General features: G+C 39.9%; 1 pseudogene; it reads left to right on the top strand.

The window, feature by feature from the left end:
• Positions 1-19,480, top strand: part of LOC122796870 — a 174,847-nt pseudogene extending 155,367 nt beyond the window's left edge.
• The last annotated feature ends 216 nt before the right edge of the window (positions 19,481-19,696 follow it).

Raw genomic sequence — 19,696 nt, forward strand, 5'->3', positions numbered from 1 at the left:
GTACAGATTTTCGCAGAATGTCCAGATTTTTGCCTCACGTATTTGGTCTGTTCCTCATAAAATCTATGGTTTACTGGTAAATTACGGAGGAATGAAGTCACTAACTAATGACATATATTTGAGTTTCAGACTTTATATCCCACAGAAAAACGCATGCTAACACAAATCCTGTTATTCTTAATGCTTTCTAAATGAACAAGAGCAATATTTAAAATCTGTCCCTATTTTTGGGCCTTTGTCCCCCCATTATTTTAGGCTTTGTCCAGATTTCTTTCGTTAAAGAGTTGAGAGGTATGAAGAGCACTGGTTGCCCTTCAGAAAGGTGGCAACACTACTAATGCTAGCAAGTATCGATTAATAAGCTTGATTAGACTTCTCTAAAAGATTGTGAAACATATCACAATAGACTTCATAAACATAAGACACTGACAACCTAAAAATCTCTCAACCCAAATCCGTTTAAGTTTGTGAAGTGTTGATCTACCTGCCTAAACCAGTGAGCTTCTTTTAAAAGGTCACTAAGGCTTTAGATAAGAACAAAACTCTACATACAGAAGGCATTGACCTGGGCACAGCTTGTGATACCATCCCACACTCAGTCATATTGACAAACTAATCAAACTGAAAGTAAATCCATATGTTACCTGTATAGATCTAACTAGTGCCCAGACAAAATTCATTGACTCAAGTCCAGGGGCACTGTCTGCACCAAAAGACTCATTACTTCTGGAGTCCCACAGGACTTTGTGCTTAGCCTGCTCTGACTCGGCTTCTGTTTATCTGATGTCCAAGCTGATGTCAAGGGTGTTTGACTTATCAGCTTCACAGATGACTGCAAACTTAAAGTTATCATAAACTCTCTAGTGGACCCAAAGATCATTCAAGACGGTATGTTATGTATAAACACATCATGCCAGGACTATGTGGTAACAGTATTGAAACAATTGCAATATTGTGTCATTTGGAAAACAAAGCACCCTCATACCTGCCACATAGAAGGTAACCCCTCAATGTCAGTGCAGTTAATGGAGACCTGGACACTCTTGTATGCAATGAATTCTCCTGCAATCACCAGGTCTTTATGGCTGTTATAAAATCCTTCTACCGACCCTGACAGCTTACCAAGGATCCAGGATGCCTGACCTGTGTATAAGACTAAAGGGACCAAAAACATTTTAACTGCTTGTATCTTATTATCCATGTCCATGTAACGAAGTGTCCATTTTATCAGTTTTTGTATTATCTCTCATTTACTCTCTTCTCACAATTCCATTGCTGTCTCACTAGAATAAATTTTAATCCATACTCATAAATATTTAATTTTACCATGTCCCCATAAATATGGCTATTCCTGAACCAGTTCATGTGTGGGTACATAATTTACCTCTACGGCCTTTGTCTTAGCTTCATTAATTTTGTATCCAGAAAAGATCTGGAACTGTCTCAAAATGTTCCACAGCATTGTAATGTCTTTTTCAGGTTTGGTCAGGTGCAAAATAATATCCTCTGTAAATAAAGCCAGTTTTTGTTGACTACCATAACAATTATATCCTTGAGTCTGAGTCCCTTATTTTCTTTGTCAGTGGTTCTAAATATACCATAATTAAGACAAGGGAAAGAGGACACCCCTGCTCGGTTCCTCTGATCAAGCAGAAATTATCAAGGAAGGACCCCACCCACTTTAATTTTCACCTTTGATCCTTCACATATTCTCCTAATCTGCCTTATAATTTTTTTTTCAGGAAATGCAAATGGTTCCATTGCCCTGCTCAGAAAGTCCCAGCTTACTCTGTCAAATGCTTTCTCTGCATCAAGACCCACCAACAACAATGGTATTTTATTCTGCTTCTCTCTGGATCATCAATGGTCTATTAATGTTGTTAAATCTCTGGCTCCCTTCCACACAACCTCACTGATCCATATCTATCAGTTTTGGCATTACTTTTGCCATTATTTTAGCAATTATAGACATGCACACTTTATAATCATGGTTCAGTATTGAAATGGGCCTGTATGAAGCTGGACCTGATGGATCTTACCCTCTTTAGGTATTACAGCTACCACTGATTTCTTCCAGGACTGTGGTACTTCTCCTCTTAAAATACTGTTAAACCAAACCTTCCAAATCTTTATCATTTTATTCTCCTAGCTTCCAAACTTCCACAGGAATGTTATCTATTCCTGGGTACTTTCCTGTAGATTGGTTATACCGCACAATTGCTATCTCATCTCCTCCTATCCTAACTGTTAGTAATTGAGCCTCATCTACCTATAAGCTTGTCATATTTAATTCTTACATAAACATGTCCATCTGTATTGTTCCTGATCCATTCTGGACCCCTCAAAGGCAGAAGAGCTGACAAAGGTACAGTGAGTACTGTAGGGCTGTCAACCAACCTTGGCTGTCTAGGCACTGACCCAGCTAATGCTTGATAGGCTGGTGTTGTGTCTCACATATGCCTAGTAAAAGGAGTAACATGCACAGCAACTGTGAAATCTGACAATGGACACACAAACTTTGTGATAGGTCTTGATAAGACAAGTAAGCTTTCACCATTTGCATCAAAGTTTGACCTTGTTGGAGAAACACAATACAGTCCAAAGCAGGAGGAAGGGAGGACTGACACCAGGAGCACAGACACTGGAAAACACAATGCCAGTAAACTCGATGTATGGACAGGTGGGCGCTTTCACGTCTCGGGTGGTGCTTCATTGTTTGCATGTAGCACACCACTGTGCACTGCTGCATAGCAATGGTTATAGACCAAAACGTTTTGCTTGCTAAATTTTCCCTTGGCATTTTGCTTGTGGTCCTCCAGAGGTTTTTTGCAGATCTGTTGTAAAGTCAGGTGGAACACTAAGCATATCTTCTGAGGTACCAACACACCTCTCTCCCACAAGCCAAGTGTGACCTATTTTCCTGACCACATAACCTAACACTATGGAGGGTCAATTTACCACAGTTTGTCAAGGAAGCTTGGTCAACATGGCCCTCATGAAGCAGTGTAGCAACTGCCTCATGTTCACTGGCACCCTTCAACTCCTAGTATACAGAAACTCAAATAGTGAGAGATGCTCTCTCAAAAACTATCCAGTTCTTATGACAATGTGCAGGTTGTCAGCATGCACACCTCACCTCTGCCAACACTGAAACCCACATCACACATACTAATATATGTAGAGGTCCTCACCAGAAACATACCTAAATACCAGACACCACGCAAATACAAAAATGCAACATGAAATAATTCTGCTGCAGAACACAGGATGAACTCTTGCACATCACCAGTGTCCTACCTGTCAAGCCCATAAGGCAGAACACAAACCTAAACATATTAGTCATTGGTGATTCTATTGTGTGACACACATAGATGTCCCTCTCACCAGGCTAGATAAGTAAAAGGTCACGGTCAGTTGTCTGTCAGGTGCCAGGGTACACCATATCATGCATGCACTCAAGTGTCTCAACAGCAGTTACTGTTATGATTCCATCATAGTGAATGTTGGTGTGAACAACTTGAGATATACCTCTGTGGATTATATGAGCAGAGACATGATTGAGCTGTCAGACTGTGAGTCTCAGGCAGGTATGTCCTGAGCCTTAAGCAGCAGTCTACCTTCACCTAGGATGATGCCTCAATACAAGCTGAAAATGCTTGACTTAAATAAGAGGCTTATTTTCTCTTGTCATTCTGATGGGATGTAGTGTCTGTCAGCCTGGAACGACATGTTTGACAGGTCTCAATGCTTTGCCATGGATGGTCTTCATCTGTCATCCCTAGGGATTCAGCTATTGGATCAGTCTCTTGCCAACCCCATACTGCCTTTTTAGGTAGTGTCTCAAGGACAAAATTCCCAACATAATACTTCCATATAAAAAACCTCAGGGTTATGTTGTTCAATACTGGGAGTCATGCCATGAATGTACACTCACTGGAAGCAGTCCTCACCATGGAAGATGCAGACGTATGTACAGTCTTGAAGACTGGGTTCAAGTCTGTGAAGAACACCCCAGCTTTACTGAGTTACATAAGTTCAGACCACAAACTGAATGAGTGAAAAATAAAGGAGGTAGTGTATCAATATTCATCAAAGATACATACATCTCCAGTATGGTTAAACCATATGATTTCCTGGAGAAACTTCAGGGGCAGTTAACTATTGGCAGGACACCTATTCACGTCATTGCCAGCTATCAAACCACCACCATGTATCAGGACACCCACTCTGTCTATTTGGATCGACTTGAGTCTATCAGGATACATGTAAACACCATGGTTTTGGCTGACTTTAACTCATAAGCCATTGAGTGGGTAAATTACTTGTGCCCAAAATCACTTGCCCAAAGGTTCATTGACTTTGTTACCTCCAGTGCCCTTGACTAGCTGGTTGAGAACACCGCAAGGGGTGCCCACATCATGGATCTGGTGCTTACCAATATGGTGGACAACTGGAGCAGCCCCACTGTGAGGTCTTTCCTGGTGATAGCTGACCACAAATCAGTCTCATTCTAAGTAACTGTCACACCTAACCCCCCACCCCAACAACAACATCTCTAAAAACTTTTCCAAAGGTGATTATAACCTCTTACAGGATGGTTTAAACAGCTACAATGCATTTCCCCCCCTCAGATGGAGCTAGAAACTATGGTGAGTTGTACACCAATGCTTTATACAAACACTTGTGTAGCTGCATTAACTTGGCCATACCTGATCAGACCAAGATAAATTCCTCAAGGAAGAGCAAACCTGCATGGTGAACAGCTGACATTTACAGACTTTAGACTTAGATTAAAGGAGAACAGCGGGATATTTAATCGTAGTGCACAGCCTGGCCTCACTTTGCATTCCTGTTACTTCATCCAGCAAAATAAAGTCTTTACTGCACATATTTAAAATTTATTATCTCTGCTGTTTTCCTCCTAGCCATCCTCCGTTTCCGTACTGTTTTAACTTCCGTTTTAAAAGCAAAGTGTCCCGCCTTTGAAAACCGACTAACTGTCTCTCAAATCCTGACGTCAGGACTACTACACTTTTGCAGTAGTTACGGGGAGTTTCCGCCCACAAACTGACGTCACCACTCCCATATTAGCATGCTCTTTCGAAGTAGGCTTTAAACCGCCCAGAAAGTGATGTCAGAGCTTTTTCGTACAGCCCACTCCATTATCCTAATAAATACTCGTATTCGCTATGTGGAACTCCCTTACTTTCTAAGTGTATCCTGCCAAGTGTATTATACTGAGGGACCAAAGTATTCTCCTGTATTACTTGTTGCTAAGGTGAGTTTTTTTATTTTTAATTCAGGCTAATTTTTAAGTAGTTTTATGTTCTGTTCTCGGGTGACGCTGCTTCAGATTAACTTTAGTTCAGAGTGTGCGTGTTTGTGAATGCTAAATGTGCATGTGTGTGTGTGTGTGTGTGTGTGTGTGTGTGTGTGTGTGTGTTTTTTTTAAGTTCTAAACACATACTGCTGAAATCGGAATGTGTGTGTGAATGTATGGAATGAGTGTGTATGGTGCCGTTTGTAGTGGAGTCTCGTGCCGAATCACAGTCAACTGTGCGTTAAGCATGGCAGGCGATAGTGAACAAACCCTTCAGAATTGAGAGGAGCAGCACCGTCAAAATTACCGTCAACCTTTTCTTATTGGCGGTACTGCCAGTGGCAAAGTACGTTTTTTTTAAATTCTTTATTATATAGTCGAACACGTCGAGTGAAAACGAGCAGGTGGCCAGTGATACAGCTGGCTGACCGGTGACTGTAACCTTCCTAGCGTGCTAGTCATTCACCTCGTGGTTGAACTGTCTCTCCGCTGCGCCCTGTTTTGTTATATTATCAGTACACACGTTACACTGTTATTGTGTTGTTATTGCTTTAGGATGTGGCATTGTGGCTTGTAATAGTACAGAAGGTGACCGTTTTGAGGATTTTAATTACGAAAACTGGCATAAAGCTAAACCGTGCATTGTGTCCGTATCAGTTAGTTGTCACAATTCTGTGTGTAGTTTCAGTAAAAAGAGCATTGCTTTTGACGCGTTATTTGAGTATCAAAGTGTGTGTACTATGGCTAAACTTGCTAGCAGCTGGGGCTTGTTCTTAAACCACAGTCATCGTTAAGGCTTTCAAGAGAAGAGATGACACAAGGGGAAGCTTAGTTATGAAGTATTCATATTAAGTAAAGAAGCATATAATGCACCTGAAGGCGTTTGGTAGCATAGTCTTGTTTTGCAAGCCATTGTTAAATCTTCTAAGTTAAAAGAGGAAAGAAAATTGAAAATTTGAAAGTTGTGCAGCATTAATGTTGAAGTTAGTGGCCCAGCGATTTTTACCCTCCTCTCACCATCCGGATTTCTCTTGCATTTTAGCTGTAGTCACTCTAATAGTACCATAGCATCACAGCAGACAATACTGTAAGGCTATCAGTGATGGAGAAACTAGTATTATTGTGGTGGACTGCAGAGGTATAATAAAGGAGGAGGCAAAGGTGTAAGCTGTGTAGGTACTGTTAGAAAGTGCTAGGAACCCTGGAAATGAAATGAGTGCACAAAATGCAGTAACAGAAGACTCCACTATACATCACTGAGCTCCAAAACTTGCCTCAAATACAAATACCTTGCTCAGTACTTATGGAATAGTTATATCTTAATGTTCTTACTCCTATCCTGTTACAGTCTGATAACAATTTCTGAATTGGCTATATTGTCATAAATGTTAAGTGAGGAATTAAAACAAAATCATATAAAAAGAGACCTTACTTATTTTGTAGCAATATCATGGTATTATAGATGCACAAGAGCAAAAGAGATTTGCAGATCAGCAGCATCAGGAAGTGGGAGGCTCAACAGGGAAGAAAATGTCACTACCTTGACCTGTCATGACTACTTGTATTGCAATAAGTGGTGTGTCCTCAACTTTCCATTCCAGAGTATAGGCTGTACCAACATGGCTTTGCTGTTTTTTTGTAAAGGGTATCAACAGTTATGGCATGTTTGACAATTAAGCAGCTATAATTTGTGATGTGGTATGAAAAAGCTTGGTGTATATTGCAATGTTTTCTGTGTCAGAGTTTATAATGTCATAATTGACCACTTAGAATTTTCTCTAAATGGTATGGACAGAGCTAGTTTGTCTAGAATGCACATATGATCCAAAGAGCCCAATGAATTCAAGGGCTCGTTTTAATTTTAAAGCTGCTCATTTTCTGAACATTATTTCATATTCAAGATATATTCACCCTGTATGGAAATGGTAGCATTAATATGTGGCCTGACACTGTTAGCATCTTGGTGGGTACTAGAGGTGAACTTAACAGACTGCTAAACTGAAAACTTGCTTAAATGAAAAGGAACATTTTAGAACAAACATAATGTTTTTCACTTATGTTTTAGCAAGCTCTTAACACACACACACTCAAGTATAGCCAGCTCTGAGTTGCACAGTTTTGGGGCAGCTTATTTCTTTTTGCTTAAGTAAGCTATTGCCATTTTAGAAGTTTATTTTCAGAGTTTATGGTGGATGTTTACTAGTGCTAGTTTATATTTGGAAAATTTAGGTTGCCCATGGAGAAGGACGATAAACTGGTCATTGTAGTACTTCAGGGAATGAGCAAGCTTTCATTGTCCTCAGCAGGTCAGCATGTACCAGATAAAAGAACACAGTTGAAGTGGCCGGTTGTTTTAAACAAAAACCTAACTGCTCTTACTTCTGAATCTTGACTATTCAACATTACTGATGAACAAATAATATCTTTATTGTAACCACACATTTCCGTTATGTTTATGTAGCCTTTTTTTCCCCTCTTTTTTTTTTTCTCTCTTTCGCTCACTTTGACAGCTGTCCTTGTGCCCCACGTCCTTCACTGGCTCTACTGGCACTTCATCGACCCCTGGTCCATTGCCCAAGTTTTTCAGCAGGGGTTCTACATCAAGCTGGGGACGAGGGTGCTCATATTTTATGAACTACCCTGTTCCCCCTCTCCCAACCCCCCACGGATCCCTGTGGTAATGTCCAAAGGGGAGGAGTGCAATTGAGATGTACAGTGTACCAGCCTGCATCAGTGGCAGCTCAGCCATGTCTCCACCCCCCCCCCCTTTGGACCACAACTCCTAACGCAATGTTCCTGCCTTCTGTCAGGGATCATTAGAGGAGACACCCACAGGACCCTGTCTCCCTCCCTTCCTGAGATGGTAATACCCATCCTTCCCTCTGCTGCTTCACTCGCCTCAGTCGCGAATCAAACCCGGGTCGGCTGTGCCATAGTCATGGCTTTATCCCTCTACACCACTAGAGTGGCACACTTTTAGTTCTTTCCAGCAGTAGCTCTCATATTATAGTTAAACCACATTTTAGTTACTTACTCGTACTAAATCAACATTTTTGAAATGTAAGAATTTAACTGGAGGATTTGTTTTGCAGCATCTTATCTTCTACAGTATACTTTTAAAAGAACTGTTAGTACTTGTGTTAGTAGTAACTGAGTGGTGGGATATAGCAAAGGTTTTTTGTAAACCTGGAAATTAGGATTTTGTTACCTGTGTGGCTGAAATGATAAACATCTCCTGCAAAGAACATGGGTCTCTCTCATTTTTTTCTTATAGTTTCACAATTTGGTGCCAGTTGGAATAGTAATGGCACCCAAGCTAGCTATTATAAAATATTCTTATTAAAAAGTGAAGCTAATGGCTAATGGATGGATGGTCCACAAAAGCTTCCTCAAACTGTTGTCTTTTGTCAGCTGTATAATATGAATTCATATCTTTCATTTGTGCTACTGTAAGCCAATCAAGATCATTTATCTGTGCCATGATGTGTTAATGATCAAATTGTATGTGCTGCCTAGTAGTAGTTAACTTCTAAATAGCCTTCTCAATATGCTTTAAGTTACAGCCTTAGAGACTAAAAATTTACTTAATTCTTCATTGTCCTTGCTAGCAAATTGGTTAGTCCTACAATCAAGGAATGTCTTACAGTAGGATCTTTGTTATTATAAATCTCTTTAGTTTCCTGGTATTTGGAACAATTGGTTGAGTGATGTCACAGAGCACTAGTAAATATTCTGTGAAGAAATAGCCAGGGAATAGTTATGGCTAGGCTTGTATAGGCCCTAGGGCCGATAGCCTAGTACCAACCTATGAACCTGTGTGTGTTAATGAGTTTGTTGGGCTAATCTTGCAGGGCAAACCAAATCACCCAGAGCTCAACTCATTTTTCCTCCTAGTTTGGTCATTTGGGGCATTGTTATTGATGTTTTCTAATGAATGTTTATCCCTATGGATTCCAGAATCAAGAGCTAATGAATCTGTGGAGTCAGGAAATCAGTTTCCAGTAATATACATGTATTAACATCTTTTTTGTTGGCACTTCGTGTAAAATGGGAGAAGCTTTTAATAATATCATTACTTCATTTAAAGGGGTCTGTAAGAGCTGTATCATCCTATATACCTAGTTCAGAATATGTACTTTGAATTATCCTATATACCTAGTTCAGAATATGTACTTTGAATTACAATGACTTCATATTTAACTATGTAGGTGTAACACTTACAGGTCATTACATTCTGTGGTTAGATTTACAAATCATTACTGAATGTGGAGCAGACAGAACACTCACTTAAAATATCATTTCCCGCAAATCCTTTAAAAATATTTTAAGTTTCCCATTTCCTTAACAGATGTGGAAGATATAATGGAAAACAGAAAGAATCATACCTCTCCCGAAAAAATCCAACCCCAAGCCACCCTCTGATTAACGCTCAATCTCCATCCTCCTACCCCTTGGGGAAAATCTTAGAAAAACTGTTCTATATTCACTCTCAAACTAGTTAAGTCAATACTGCCTTCCAAGCAACACAGTTTGAGGTCTGGCCATAGCACTTCACTGCATCTTTAACTCTGCCACATCCAGCTCTGTCTCCTGCCTTTTTGTCAGTGCCACTGTCTCCAACCCATACAACATAGCTGGTCTCACTACCCTCTTGTAGAACTTGTCTTTCACTCTTACAGGTACCCATCTGTCACAAATCACTCCTGACATTCTTCTCCACCCATTCCACCCTGCCTGCACTCTCTTATTTGCCTCTCTTCCACACTCGCCATTACTCCAAACTGCTGATCCCAAGTATTTAAACTCATCCACCTTTGCCAACTGTACTCCCTGCATCCTCACCATTCCTCTATCTTCCCTCTCATTCATATATATTCTGTCTTAGTCCTGATGACCTTCATTCTTCTCCTCTCTAGAGCATATCTCCAACTCTCCAGGGTTTCCTCAACCTGGTCCCTACTCTCACTACAGATCATAATGTCATCTGCAAATATCATAGTCCACAGGGCCTCCTGTCTAATATGGTGTAACCTTGTACTTGCTTAAAATTTAAAGCATAGAAGGTATAGGTTATAAAGCAGTGCACTTTCTTGCTCACCTACAGGTCAGTGTGTCAGCACAACTCATATCAGTGCAAAAACTTGTCTTTGTTTTGCCAGTGAATGGTACATTCACACTTACCTGCAATTATAGCACACACAGCTTTGATTGTACTGCACACATGAAGCTGGTCAGTCGCAGCAGTCTCAAGGAGAGAGGTGAATTGTTTAAAAAAAAAAACGTACTTTCAAAGGCATTAAAATGCAAAATAAAAACTCAGTTGAAGCTCTGAGCAAGCGGGCTTTGAAATGTAGTTTAATTAAACAAAATGCACTTGCAATTTACAGGCCATAATTTAATTTTTTTAAGTTAGTCCAGATCCTGGTATATTGTATACCATTAGACTTAATTAGGGAGAGGTGTCATTATGTGGAAGTAAGCAGACCTAGTTTTAGTGAAAGCTCTGTGGTTGTTTGCAGGTAGGAAGTTGCATGATGTGGAGCCAATGTGTTTTATTATTTTTAATGAATTTGTCATTTCAAAGTATGGTTTTCTTTGTTGTAAAAGAAGGCAGGATTGAATTAGCCATATAATGCTTAACTGACAATAATGGGATAGAAACATTATACGTGATGTATAATGTTTGCAGCTACACTTGTTTCAATTGTGTCTGTGATGCATAACTATTTTTGGGCCTGTGTCCCAATATTATTTTTCACTTTGTCCAGAATTCTTGCTCTAAGGTTGAGAGGTATGGTTCCATGCTAAATCAGAAGGTTGTATTTACCTTGGAAGACTTTTCAGCATAATTATGAGAAACAGAGCGTTTTTAATATCTCCACTTATTTCCAATATAAACTGCCATGTAACCTTGCAAATAGCTTTCTTATTACGCTACTTTAATTCTATTGGAATTGACAGTTATGCCTCATTGGTTTGGACGTAAGCATAGTGTGCTGTGACTGATTTCTTGCAGCAGTCTGTGGTTTACTTATCACAATAACTTTTCTGTGTTTCTGGGTGTAATCAATTTAACAGTTAAAACAAGGTTTTCCAAATTTAAATAAATACATAATAAGGTAATCCTTTCTTCACTTTTGAGCTATTGACAGAGTGTGGGAATTTGTTCTTTTCAAAAGTGATGGTCAGCATTACATCTTAGTAAACGGTCAGTCTGTGAATAACTTCAGCACAAATTAAAATGTCTGAATGTCAAATGACTTTAGATTGGAGGGAAGTTATATGTTTACTCCAGTATATAGTATGATGTTAGAGAGTTTATAGATTGCTTAATTTAATTTTTGCTGAGCAGTTTGTTTTATTGATGGTCCTTTTGGTGGTGGGAAATTGCATGGATGAATCCATCTCTATTATGTATTTTGTTCAGATATTTTGACTTCCAGAAAGTTTCAATCAGTGAGACTGTCATGTGATTACTGAGGTTGCCTATTTTACAAGTAGGGGCTCCTTTTCTGTGTGTGTGTAAGAGGGAGAGATTTAATATGTTTACTGAATATTTTTGCAAATGGAATTCGTAGTTAAATAGGCCCCTCTTAGACAAGTAGATTTGAGTAACCAATATTAGATCTTAGCCATCCAGCTGGGAAAGTTTATTTTGTGGATTTTCCTTCCTGTTTGATGAAGGCTATGCTGCTTACTTAAGGAGTATACTCATGGCTATCCATCCAGTTGTAATGTCAAACTACATTGTTTGACAATGAGAGGAGCTTTTTACAGAAGTTGAAAGTTTTTGTGTCAAGAACCTCTCCATACAAAGTGGCTTTTTTATGTTGCAGTGAAGGCTGTGGTCTTTGTGGTGAGTCTATTAAATATAACCAGTATTTCTGATGTGGAGAGTCTCTTAAGGCAGGATCTTTCTTAGCCTGGAAAGCAAGCCAGTGATGAAATTTATAGGGGCCAGTGAGAGACAGAGGAAAGCAAGAAGCTTTTTAGTCTGTTTGGATAACTAAGTGAAGTTAGTCCTTTGACTTTTTTTGTTATAAATGGTTGTACTCTTTCTTTTGGCATGTGCTTTTGCTGAGGCACGTGCCAAAAGGGGTGCTGCGCTCAATAATTGCACTTGTAAAGGAAGAATACAGGGATGTAATGACCTCCTTGAAGCCGTGACAGACGGCACAAGAGTCCTGCAGGTGTAAATGTCCCAGGCAATACACGCAAGAAGTGTGACAGTCTCAGACATCTTCTGACAGCACGAGTCACACTTCTTAAAACCTGAGACCTTCGATTCTTTAGACATTATCTAAAGTGACAACACCAGTGCAATCACTCACACAAACACACAGATTACACTACAAATTAAATTAACTTAATTGACAAAGATCCTGACAGAAAACACACTCACTCAGACTACTAGGAGGGGTGGGAAGGGGCCTAAGGGAAAAACCCTTGGAAAAAATTTAAGGAAAGGGAAGATATTTGTAAGGGAGTGCTAACAAACTAAGTAACTAAATTACTATAGAAAAACTAATTTAAAGGGGGTCTAAGTTTGACTAGAACTTTAGAAAATTAACTAACCTGCAGAGTCGATTGGAAAAGCACCTCGTCAGCTAAGCGGCAAAGGAGATCTGGGGAGTTACCGCCTAGCATTGTGGGATATGGAGGAGCCTCTAGCCGGTGGAATTAGCTCTCGAGCTTTAGTATTGGCTGAGTCTGAGCCGAGGATCGGCTCCGAACCCATCCAGCAAGAATGAAGGCGAGATAGACAACTTAACATCATTGCATCAACTTAACATCATTGCATCTACATATTCCAATTAAAGTGTCACAGGATGTTTTACACTTTTTACAAAGGCTTTTACCACTTCAAATTATGACATTTCTCTCTGGCCTTCCTCTATCCTTGCAATGTTTGTCAGTGTCAGCTGTAACATTCTAGTTTTGAAAAATCTGAGTATTTCCTTATTTCAGATGAATGTTTAGTTACAGACTTGAGTGCAGCATTGGTACAAGGCTGTCTTCATGAGAGTGAGGGAAAAGTCTTAGTTCTTATTATGCCAAGTTTGCTAGTTTGCTAGCACTGCTAGTAGCACAACACAATGATTTTCTTTATTCATATACTCGTGCTTTCTACTGTTATGGTATGTTTGGGAAAACTGAAACTGTACTTTGTGGTACTTGTGGGAGGATGCTGCATTCCTCAGACTGTCATTGTGGAGAAGCTATGTAATTATTGTTATTTTATGCCATCCATTCCCGTTTGCAATACTACTCGCTTATATCGCTTATATACTTCTCTCTGGAAGATAGACAATGTCTTCGAGGGCAGCTGGCATTCATCCTGCCACTGAAACTGTGACATATACAGTTATTGGCTCACAGATATCTCTATTAGTTTACAAATTTTTTTGTATATTGATTGAGTGGTTCATTGTAGTGGGAGGATGGTGCAGTCAAGGGAGCATCGGTCCTTTGCAAAATGTGCAGTTAGTATGAAGCGGTTGTTCGTTTTCCATAAATTCCACATGTCTTTGTATCATAGGCAATGTGTGCCAGGACAACAAGCACTTTATTTGCAGCTGAATATTTGAAATATAAATTTGCTAGCTCCTACCTGTAATCGGTTACAGATGGCTCGTGTAATTTTTTCGATACATTTCACTGTTGAGATTGTGCTTTACTGTTTCAATAGAATTGTATCGACAAAGTGTGAGTCTCCTTTGTATCTGGAAAATATACATAATTGGGCATTTTTTTTCAATAATGGTGCTGCATTGTCATTGCTTACAGAAACTATTTTCAATGTCAATTTTAAACAATCTGTACGTGTGCTGTATGATACAATCGGGAATGTGCATCACACAACACATTAATGTTTGTACAATTGTTTTGGACTATGCAAGGAGCCAGTGTGACAATAGTCCATATGTTAACGTGTATCCGGAAGTGTCCATATGCATTTTATAAGAACGTGTTTCAATCTGTCAGTATCAAGGCTAGAGTACTTTTACTGATAACTGTTTTGTCTGTGGGACTGATTTGCGTTGCTTAGCAGATGCCTATGATTATTTGTTCGAAGCAAGTTATTGTAACTATTAAAAACAAGGGTTGTCTGTGGCGGTACACTTGGAGGGGGGGGTTCTAATATTATGGATGATGGTTGGTAGTGATGGGTGCAAGTGTGTGGATGGATTGGGGTGGAAGGGCTGTGTAAAGTTCCTTAAGTAACCAACTTAAGTGTACCTTGTGGTCTGTGGGTTGCAGTGCTGTTCCTACACAACAGTAATTTCTATAGATGTTCAGAAATACTGTCTGCATGACATTATTTTCAAATAGATTACGCTGTGTCTGAAACCGGTGGTTACTCAGCATAGATAATGTGTTTTTTTGTAATTGCCATTTACAAAGGCACTGTCATTTTCAATTTGCTCCCTCAGTACATGTGCGCATGTTGACCCTTCCAGTTGCGATAGCTGTTATTGATTGTAGTCCTGGTCTCATGGGTTCAATAACGCAACTTGGAACACAACAGCTTTGAGTATGACAGTTACACAGCCTGTCACGTGTTGTGGTTTTTAGCATGCCACTTCAATACTGTGTCCTTCAGTTTTGGCCTATTTTTGAAACAAAAATTTTGCAACTTATCAATGTGCTGCGCCTTTTGTATCCATTCTTGAGTGGAAGTAATCCACTTTGATTTCTTGCAGGCTTTGAACATTCATATATATTTAGACATTCACTTTTTTATTGGCCTCTGCCTGTTGCTTTCAAATCATATTTCCACACTTTCACTGCTCTTGGGGCATGTAATTAACCCATACATCTGAAGTGGACACATGAAAGTAAAGATAACGAAGTAGCCTTTTACATTTTGCAATGCACACGTTTTCTGGGCACAGTAGCCAATACCAATTTCTCCGGTACATGCCTGATCTACTTGGACATTGGTTAACTGCTCAGCACATCAATGGCTTCAATATATCTGTAATCCTTGTATTTGGGATTTACTTTTTACAAATGTAAATGAGTATATGCCGAAGAATAATCTAGTCTTTGATTGATCCAGTTATCCCTGGTGTTATCCCTTCTTTTTTTAGTGTCACTGTTGACATGGCATTTCAAGGTCACAGTTCAAGACAGGGTTATCAATTTGAGCCAACCTATCGCCCAGGAGAGCCTAGGAGGAAACGGCGTATGAGCAGCAGCAATGACAGTGAAGAGCCAACAGTACAGCCTGAAGGCTATAGTCTAGAGGATATGCAGTGGTGCTTCTGTGGCCACTGCACAATTATGACCACGGAACGTGAATGTCACTGTTGTGTGTCATCACCACGCGCAATCAAAAAATGGAGACAACTAAACTCGGGATCAGAAAGTATCACATGCATCACCTTCCACCCCCAATTTGAGACTGCTTGCTTATTACCACACATTCTAGAGCTACTATATAGGTATCACTGTATGCTTAGAGGAAGATACCGACGCACACAATGGACAAACAGGTAAATGTTTCGATGATTACACTGATGCCCAAGTGGGACTGACTGGCTGCTTGTGCTGCATATTGTAATGTGTAAAGGCAGGGCATAGTTAGCAACAATTCGTTAGAAGCATTATATCTATACAGTTTGCATGTGGCCTCTTATGTGCAAGTGGTTAGTCTTGCATGCAACTTGACTACCATTGGTGAAATAATTGCTGCTTGACATGTATGCACATAGCCAATCTGTCGCAGTTGCTGAAGGCTCAGAAGCATATCTGGACAAATGTTGATGATTGCTTATGAAATGGTGCAACTTACTGAAATTTGTTTTATTTCAGGTTGTACCACCTGTTTGCCTACAGAGCGTATGTGTTGTGGGTGCACAACAATCGCAAACTTGGATTCGGAAATCGCATGATACTTCCCGCGTGTGTTGTAGCACGAATAAGAGCTGAATTTCCAGCTGAAGAAGATGACTGTTACACTGGGTTTCAACCTTTTGAAGGACTATGGATTTACTCTGAGCATTGATATGGACTTCTGTTCATCTAAGTGTATATATTCTGCTGTAATGATTATACGAAAAGGAATTCTGCTATACATTAATGTAACACTCCTGAATGTGCACTGTAATGGAGAGCAATAAAGTGTTTGATTCATAAGATTGAGATGTGTCTGTGATCATTGCTGAGCCAACAACGTCTTCATAAAACAATTAGATTTTCATTTCGGATCAACTCATGTAGACAACTGTAGCGTCTTTCCAGTAATGCAGAAAGTTGGTTGATTCATATGTCCACTAAACTACAAATACCTCTCAGTGGTATAATTCATTTTCGTACATAGCTGTGGATTCTACCATGATGCCACTGTAACAGGAGAGCTATTGGGAATATGTATGTGTACTGGATAAAGGGAGGTTAGGCAATGCAACCTCTTGCCGCTATTGTGCAGTTTTCACTGATTGCATGTAACTTATTTGTAAAATTCATTTTTCATGGTAGGTCACAGTATGTTCAGCTGAGATGTTACAGTAATCCATCCTGAAGTGGATATACGGTACAATTTCCTGAGAGCTTTATTGGTTTGCGTGAGTCCTGCAAAAGCAATAAATTACATAGTTGGAGTATGGTTTTCAGTATGGTACTGACAAAGGCAATCAATGTCGCATGTTAGTATGGATGCATTGCAGAGTAACTGTAGTTTATTTTGCTAACAGAAGTGCTTTGATTTGTATATGGTCTGAATGGCGACTCACACCAAGGCCATTTAGAGATGCAACGGTACTGCGGTTATGGTGGGTGGGTGGTTGCTCTGAGTAATTGCGTGCATTTTAGCGGATATGATGTCTTGCTCAGCACTGCTGGATGGACTGTGGGATATTGCTGTCAATTAATGGATGGATTCACACCATACATGGCATTTGCCTATTTGGTGTCGCTGAGTAATGAATTACTTTTCTTTTGCTAGCTTTTTAATAGAGAAATAGATTAGCCATGGTGCTTAACTTTGCAGAAGTTAGAATGCCAGTATACTGATAATGTCACTCATTTTCTAATGAGTCATGAATTGCAACATGCTGGGACAATTCGGTTCAGTTCACAATGTATTTTTCTATCTTGTAGGTGTACAACAGCCATGCCTCAGTGCTTTGCATATGGTTGCCGTATTTCCCGAGACTGTCTGCCTCCTGGTGTATCATTCCATCGGTTTCCACATGATATTAAACAGTGTACCCAATGGGTGGTTAACTGTGGCAGAGATGTCGGTAATGTAAGTCAATTTGTCAAAGCTGAGGTAACCAGTGTAAAGCCACGGCATTTCCTGTGTTCAAACCATTTTGAAGAGAGCCAGTTTGAACTGAATTTCATGCATCAGTTACTTCCAGAGGGCATGAAGCCACGACGTCCGATTAGGAGACTAATTAGTAATGCGGTGCCTACACTATTCGGTTTCTCCACGAAAAATCCACGGACATCAACAATACGTCGCCTTTGGTGCAAACAACACAGAAATGTAAGTAATCTTCAAATATTTGCTTATTTGTTTAGTCACAAATCTGTCCAGTAAGTGCTGTGGACATCGTAATGGGTATTATAACTATTAATTTTGTGACCATTGCAGCTTATTGATGAATTACTAACTACCACACAGCCCACATTGCCGGCGATTGTGACTGAACAACTGTCACGAGACTGAAAGGTAAGTATTTGCTGCATTCGATTATTTTGAGTATCATGCTGTGATTTTGGTCACCTTTCAATTGTGATGAGTGGTTGAGGTTAGACTGTGTTGTCTCTGACAGACTGACAGTGCAGCAAAACGTACAGCAAAACGTAAGCGAAGTGAACCAGCAGCTGAGTTAGTACAGCAGAATGATGAAGAGCAACCAGAAGACTGTCCGGCCTGTGCAGAACCCGTGCAGGTAAGCAGGCATCCGTACTTGCAGAAAACAGACTAGACAAGCATTTCTTTGGTATACTGCTACACTTATGTATGTCACAGTAAGCTTCATTTCTATAGGCAATATGAGAACTGCTGTTGTCCAGTAGACATGGAAGAATGTCTCTGCTCTTCACAAAAGATGGTAAGGTGTTGACAGGCTTGTAGGCTGTCATTGATATGCAATCCTGGATTCAGGGAAAACTGGTTTGAGTTGATGACGCAGCATGTCGATGTCATCCATGTGTAAATGGTGTTACGCAGATTCACGTTTGTATCTAATGAACAATTCATGGTAAACAGTCGATTTAAGGAGAAGATTTTTATTAACGCTTTTTTACTAAGGGGGAAATTACTGTACTAGTTCACAGCAAACTTGCGCAGCATACTGAAAGATGTACATAAGAATGTGAAATGTAAAAACAAAGTTATCTGAAGGGAGGCACCTGCTCAGAACGCCAAAAAATTTGGCAATTTGGTTTAATGCCTGAAAATTGGTTGCCATGTGTATAATTTCATCAATTGAAAAGCAGCCATTGCGGTGGATATACTCTTCCACCGTTATTTAAGGTGTTGACAGACTACCTTCTATGACTATGACCTTATTAATGTCAATGCTATTGCAGGTGCAAGCAGCAGAATTGGAGGAAGAGGTGGTGCAAGATATCGAAGTATACACAATGGAAATTCAGACTTGTAGTATGAAGACGGTGGCATGTCAAACAAAAAAAAAGTTTGGAAGAAAAGGTTGTAGTGTCGGAGTGCAAGCCAAGTTAGATGATCGGGTAAGCCGAACTTGTAAGATGATTGATGCAGCTGTACAGTTTTCAGAGGTTGCAGTGTCACCATTGACGGACCACACGTATGTCAAAAAGTCCAAAGTTGTTCAGACGGAAAGGTGTGAACCAGGACTTGAAGTTAACAGTTGTACAGAATTGGGAACATGTAGCAGGAGAGTGACTGAAGATCTTCAGCAGGAGGATAATTGTGTAAGTGAGGCATCCACAAGTAGATCCTGTACATATACACCTCTACAGATAAAGGCTTGCAGTACCCCAGTGAAGCTTCCAGCAGAACTTCTTCAGACAAGCATGATTAGTGAATCCTCATTTTCACACTGTGGAAGTGATGACAATGAGAAGGATCCAGACTGGTGCTACCCTTCTGACAGCATGTCAACCTCTGAGATGGAAGACACAATTGAAGAACTGGACGAAGATGAAAAAAATGATAAGTGAGCCCAAGTTCATTGTATTCGAATCGTGCCTTGATTCTCTACTCTTGAAACTGACATGTCCTCAATGCAAAACACCAGCAGTGGAAGTGGAAAAAAGATTGAAGATGGGTTCCTGTGTATTTGTGAGGGTGTCTTGCATTAATGGACATGAGGTTCTGGAGTGGCAAAGTCAACCGGTAATAGGTCGAATGCCAGCTGGAAATCTACTGCTTGCATC

Source organism: Protopterus annectens, chromosome 3.part0 (genome assembly GCF_019279795.1).
Source record: "Protopterus annectens isolate FY-2018-M chromosome 3.part0, PAN1.0, whole genome shotgun sequence".
In the NCBI taxonomy this organism is placed as follows: domain Eukaryota; kingdom Metazoa; phylum Chordata; order Ceratodontiformes; family Protopteridae; genus Protopterus; species Protopterus annectens.